Consider the following 6,000-nt stretch of genomic DNA (forward strand, 5'->3'; position numbering starts at 1 on the left):
TTTATTAGCTCCGGTATTAGTTTTTTTTGGTTTTTTATTATAATGTGGGGGTATAAGTCAGGGGCAGATTTAAGGAGTTCAGAAGTGGTATTACAATGCAAACAACACTTTGTGAAGGCAGCTGACTCACAGACATGAAGACATCCCTGTTAGCTGTAACAGCTGTTGTCAATCTAATCGTGCTGTTTTATGACTTGTAATCACTGCCGGTGAAAATGTTATCCAGCACAGTTTTCACAGTTTTAACAATCACTTCATGAAAAAAATTCAGAGACCAGCTGATGTCCTCCACCTTCGATGGGAGTGTTTCACTTCAAAGCTGAAATTTAAATGACTGTGTGTGTGTGTGTTCTCGTACTTGAGATATAGTGAGGACTAGCAGAATGAGGACAGTTTTGGAAAGTGAGGACATTTTGGGTTGTTTCAAAGTTTAGACTTGGTTTTAAGGTTCATGTTAGAATTAGGTTTAGGTTAGGGTTAGGCATGTTGTTAAGGTAAAGATAAGGGGCTGGGGAAATACATCATGTCAATGAGGGTCTTCACAAAGACAGAAGTACAGGTTTGTGTGTGTGTGTGTGTGTGTGCATGTGTTTGTGTCAGGCCATACAGGTTGTATGTGTACAGTCATGATATTGCCTCTTTATCTTCATCTTTACCCACAGCCATAGAAACCTCCCTCTGCTTTCTGTAACTCTGCTGCCCTCTTGTGGACAAAGAACTTCATGAATAAAATAAATAAATGTGTGTGTTTTCTCTCTGATGTGAGCAGGAATTTAAGAAAAGAGGAAACGATAGGCGAGGTCCCAGTTAGATAGCTCATCGCACTGTTTTATTCAATTACTGACATCTTAGGAGAAGAGGCGAGTCTTGCAACTCTGCTGTTGGTAAACCACTGTTGTTATTGTTTTTGTTTTTTTTTAAGGTTTTTTTTTCATAGCGTTGATGCAACACTGAAAAAGCGCTATTTCCAAACAAACACAGGTCCCTCATTAGTGATATGTAAGAGGCAGAGAGAATCTCACCTGGACAGTTTTGCATGAAACATACAAATGAAACAGGTTCAACCTTTTCTTTTGTCTTTTTGTAGTTTCACATATAATAATAAATATCCATACCTATAAACACTCCAAAAAAACCAAAATATTAAGTCACAGGTACTGGAAAAAGCTCCACTTTTAAATCACAATGATAAATGTACAAAACAATAGACATCTCATATAAATGTTAATGGTTTTCGTTAGAGAATTAAATCTCATTTCAGAAGAAATCAGTGGATAAAAACTAAAGTTGGAGATTCAGTATTTCCTGAGGTTTATGGGTTCCCCTTAAAAGGCCAGGAGAGGGGAATGGCTTTTATGTTACCGAGGAGATATTACAACAGGTCAAAGTGTACCTTTCAGGGTACCAGTCGGGTTAAGGAGTTTTCCCTGACAATACAGCCGGGATATTAAAAGATTCTGAGCACTTAATGTAGTATAATAAATGTACCTATACCCCACAATCTCCATTTAGGCCACAATAGTATTCTAAAACAGTTGATTAAAGTCATCTTGATCCTTAATAAATCTTTGCTGGTCCACTTTGAGAAGTTGTGAAGCTCCCTTTTACTTAAGATTACCTTTTAAAAACGCTGGAAGCCACCACAACGCCGAGCCGACCACAACCAGCTGTCACGGCACACTCTGACCGTGTGACCGAGCAGTCAGAGAGGTCACGTCTGCACTTGATGCAATGAAATGACAAAAGGAAAATATCTGGGCAAATGTACATAGATTAGGGGTATAGGTGAGCAGGGGGTGGAGAAAATAGCCTGAATAAAATGCAAAAAAAAAAAAGTATTCTGAAAAACTGTACATGTAAACATCACACTTTCACTGAGTCCAAAACCAGAGGGGAAAAATACAAAGCTTCACACAGGTTTACAGTACAACCCCCTGCACAGAGCTACAGTCTCTTATCAGTGCAGGAGAGGCAACAATTGAAATAATATAAATAACAATAGAAGTAATACAGACCACCACCAAATGATAAGTTAAAACAGGCAAGGGCTAAAACCACTTTGATTTTTTTTAAACAGTGCTGTACCCACAGAAAAAAGAAAGGTTTAAAACATCTTTTATCACTCTTTGTACAGCTATACAGTACATTTATCTGACCACTTTAGCAATCCACAAGCTACCAGGGCATTTTAATCAACACCAATAGATTACATTGTCCAGTCAATACAAAGAGAAAATCCATTGGGCATTATAGGAAAAAAACAAAAAACAAAAACAACAACATGACAACACGTGGTTGTCGTTGATCACAGTAACTCCAGCACACAGCTAAAAATGTTGCTCAGCGTCGACTTAAGACAGTTTACAAATCTGCAAGCTAAGTGTTTGGTTGTGGAAATGGGACGAGATCAGCATGGCATCACTGAGTTGGACGAGAAGTGTGGAGGATCTGCTATGGCTGCAAGTAACAAACGAGCAGGTTGGGGGAGACGAGGAAGACATGTGTGAGGACTCGGGTCCCACGTACATCTATGATTAAGTCTGAAGGAGTGTCTCATAGAGAAGGATTACTACTTAAACCAGGCATATAATACGGCAGGAACACATGTTTCACAAAGGTGGTTTAAACAAATCTGACCTAAGTTACCATGGAAACACATCCCTCCAGACTAGCCTGGTCCTGGTTAGTTTTCAGGCTTCGCATCACCTCGGGCTTGAACAGCCAGTCTGTTAGAGGGGTGTTGTTTTAAAGGTTCCTCCAGTCAACATGCGAGCTAAATGCACTGCAAGTAAATTAAAGCTGATGAACAACTTTGGCCTATGGATGTAGATTCATACTAAGAAACATTTCCTCTCTTTAAGTGTACATAAAACTAAAGAATCAGAGTAGCCCATTTATTTAATTTGTAATCTAACTGATATTAAACCCAAACAACTCACTTTCTCTCTGTTTTTGGGCACTTAAAGGCATTTCCAGCTCCATTTTTGGTCTCCACCACCTCCTGAGGGAAATATCTGGCTTTTTAGCCATTAAATGTTCCACTGTGTTCACCAGCTGGTCTCTAAATGTGTCTATCTGCCGTTTGCTGTTGAGCAGTAAGTGTACAGTGAGTTTTCAGAGCATTTTCTCTGATAACAGTAGCCTGCTGCGGCTAGAAATGGCTGTTAGAGGGAACCAAAACATCACTGCCAACATGCAGCCAAAAGTAATCCTTTCACTTTGTTTATTGTGGTAGTTTGTAAGGTTTTGCTGTAATATTTCACTCGTTTAATATGTGTTGCTTTATGGCCGCAAATATTTTGTCTCAGCATGTCAATTTTCTTCACTGTAAATTGATGCGATTGGTGTTTGGTGTCTCAGAGTCAGGAAATAAACTAGACTCAGTGTCAACTGCTCACAGGAACTCCAAACCAGCTTTATGAAACAGATCAATCCTGGTTCAGTTGAGGCTTTAATGAGCCTCCTTTATGAAACACCCCTTCAGACAGACGGATGCAAACTGATGAGTTCAAACTGAGCTCCAACAGGGTTTTCAACAACGGAGCTTGTTTTTAAATTTTCATCAATAAAGCAGACTGAGCTGCTTCTAATCGAGTCGCGTCAAACTGTCTTTTGTTATAATCAGTTCTCAATCTGTTTGAACTGAAGCTGATTTTCCAAATGAGGTAAAGGCATACTGAAATCGCTGTGTTATGTTACCTTAATCCTGAGCTATAAAGTGCTTCCAAACTTGCCATAGATAAAAGAATTTCAATGTAAATGTAACGCAGCCCGATCATGACATGGTAATAAAATGTAAAATGGTCATTTAACATGTAAATTCAACTCTGAACTGGCCTAGCGGTGGTGAGAAACGCAAGAAATAGACTGATTCATGATAAATAACTGATAAATTTGATAGATTTGTGATAAATACAGAAATATATCTCTCTAAACTTTGACAAATCAATAAGGTGCGAGCCGCTTTCGGCTGCTTGAAGAGTCATTGTCCTTGTTTGGAATGTTTCAGCCTACTGAATTAAATCTTCACAGATTGATGTTCTACAAACTGGGTCACTCCACGTATACACATACAGAGAAAATACCAACACTTACATCAACAAAATGTAAAGAGAAAAAAAAAAATGCCACATACACACACACGACTGTTTTTGTGCCGAGTGACTCACCATTAAAAGTGTCTGTTGTGAGACTGTGCTCTTGATCTGCTTTGAGTACTCTTGTGTGCCCTCAGACCACACACACACACACACACACACGCACACACACACATGCACACACAAAGCACACACACCACCGCAGAAAGCTGGGAGAGTAAACTGTGATGCGATTACATCATTTTCAAAGATTGTCTCTTGCTTCTTTTCAAACAGCGTGTTTCAGGCATGATGAGTGGAGATGACAGAGGGGATTTGACGCAGCTGAGGTCAGATGGGACGATACAGACGGACTGATGAACGAGTTTCTTTTGTCTGAGCAGCCCACACACACTCACACTGCATCCACTAAAGCCATATGGATGTTAGGGTGACACCGCTACATTCATTTGACCCTCAGCGATGGATGCATGTGAGCACCATGTGCCCGTTTTAACTTAAAAACACTCACAGAACAATTCCTTCACAAAGTGACCCCAAGTAAAAAAGACGTGCAACATTAAGTCTCATTTTTACGCCAGGTCCCATTTCCTTTTATCACCACGGATGACTGATCCCAACACATGAAAGTGCCTCAGTTATGAGGTTAGCGATAAAGATCAGTATTCACAACAAACAACAACATTGAAATTGGCTACAATGCTGCATGGGATATCATTTCTTTTTTACAATGTGACAGTTACAGCAGGAGGAGATTGTGGCCAAGTACTCCCCATTTTGTCTTAGAACGCTTGAGCAAGTCTGACAAAGTCATTTCAGTAAGCACACCATTACTGATTATCTTCGATATTGCACCTTTTTCCGCTTTTCCAGTCGCACTGGTTAAAAAACCCAAGAGTCTAAACAATATATTAATCTCCTTTTTTCCCTGACAGGTGTCTGTGACCTCAATTTGCATACCCATGCTTCTTAAAAAGCCTCCCTCCTTTTTAAGTAATGAGAAATTGCCCATGATAGAAATATTCATAATAAACGAACTGAAGATAAAGTCACGTCAGGTAATGAGTCTTTGTCTCTTAATAATCACAGGCCTAAGAATCTGGAAACAACTCCAACAGAGCAGGACCGAGGTACACCGACTCAAAATGTCCGGGTGAAAACTGTCAGTCACTGTCCTGTTTAAATTTCACTTTGTCTGCTTTTTTTCTTGGCGTTTATATGTAAGTCAGCACGTCCTTCAGTAGCTGTTGAGGTTAACAGGTCAGTGGATTTAGCAGCGATTCATCTATGGACTTTAAAAAAGCAACGCTCCAAATTTCCCATGACACAGAAGTGAATTTGGAGAGAGTCATCATTTAGAAATGACTCGACTCAGACGACCCAATCATATCATGCCACTGTACAGCATATTTTACATTGGTGTGAAGATAGAAACAAGGTAATGGCACTAAATCACTGCTATTTAACCATTAATTTGTCCAAACGTCTGCACAAACGAGCTAGTGTGGCATTATGGTCACAGCTTAATTCAAGGTTAACACCTCTGGTACTCCGATGTGTACCAGTGCAGGTCATTTTTTCACATAGATCATCGCTTCCTGAGACGAATGGAGGTTGAAGTGGTAGAATGAACTGGATGGGATGAATGGCTACAGAGAACAGGGCACTAAGGTCAAAGTGAACCAAATGCATAAATAAACATTTTTCAGATATGTTCTGGCCCGTCCAAATACATAAACATGTGGGAATAAGTAAAGGTACCATACCTACAGGACCCACCGTGCACTGCAGTATCACTCGTGTACATTTGTGTCTTTGTATGCAAGTCTGCCCAAATTCGTGCGACCGAGAGTGACAGAGACGGACAGGCTGGGAGAAGGTATCGCCACGGTTTAGCTGGGGT

The sequence above is a fragment of the Pempheris klunzingeri genome, chromosome 11 (assembly GCF_042242105.1).
Source record: "Pempheris klunzingeri isolate RE-2024b chromosome 11, fPemKlu1.hap1, whole genome shotgun sequence".
NCBI lineage: Eukaryota > Metazoa > Chordata > Actinopteri > Acropomatiformes > Pempheridae > Pempheris > Pempheris klunzingeri.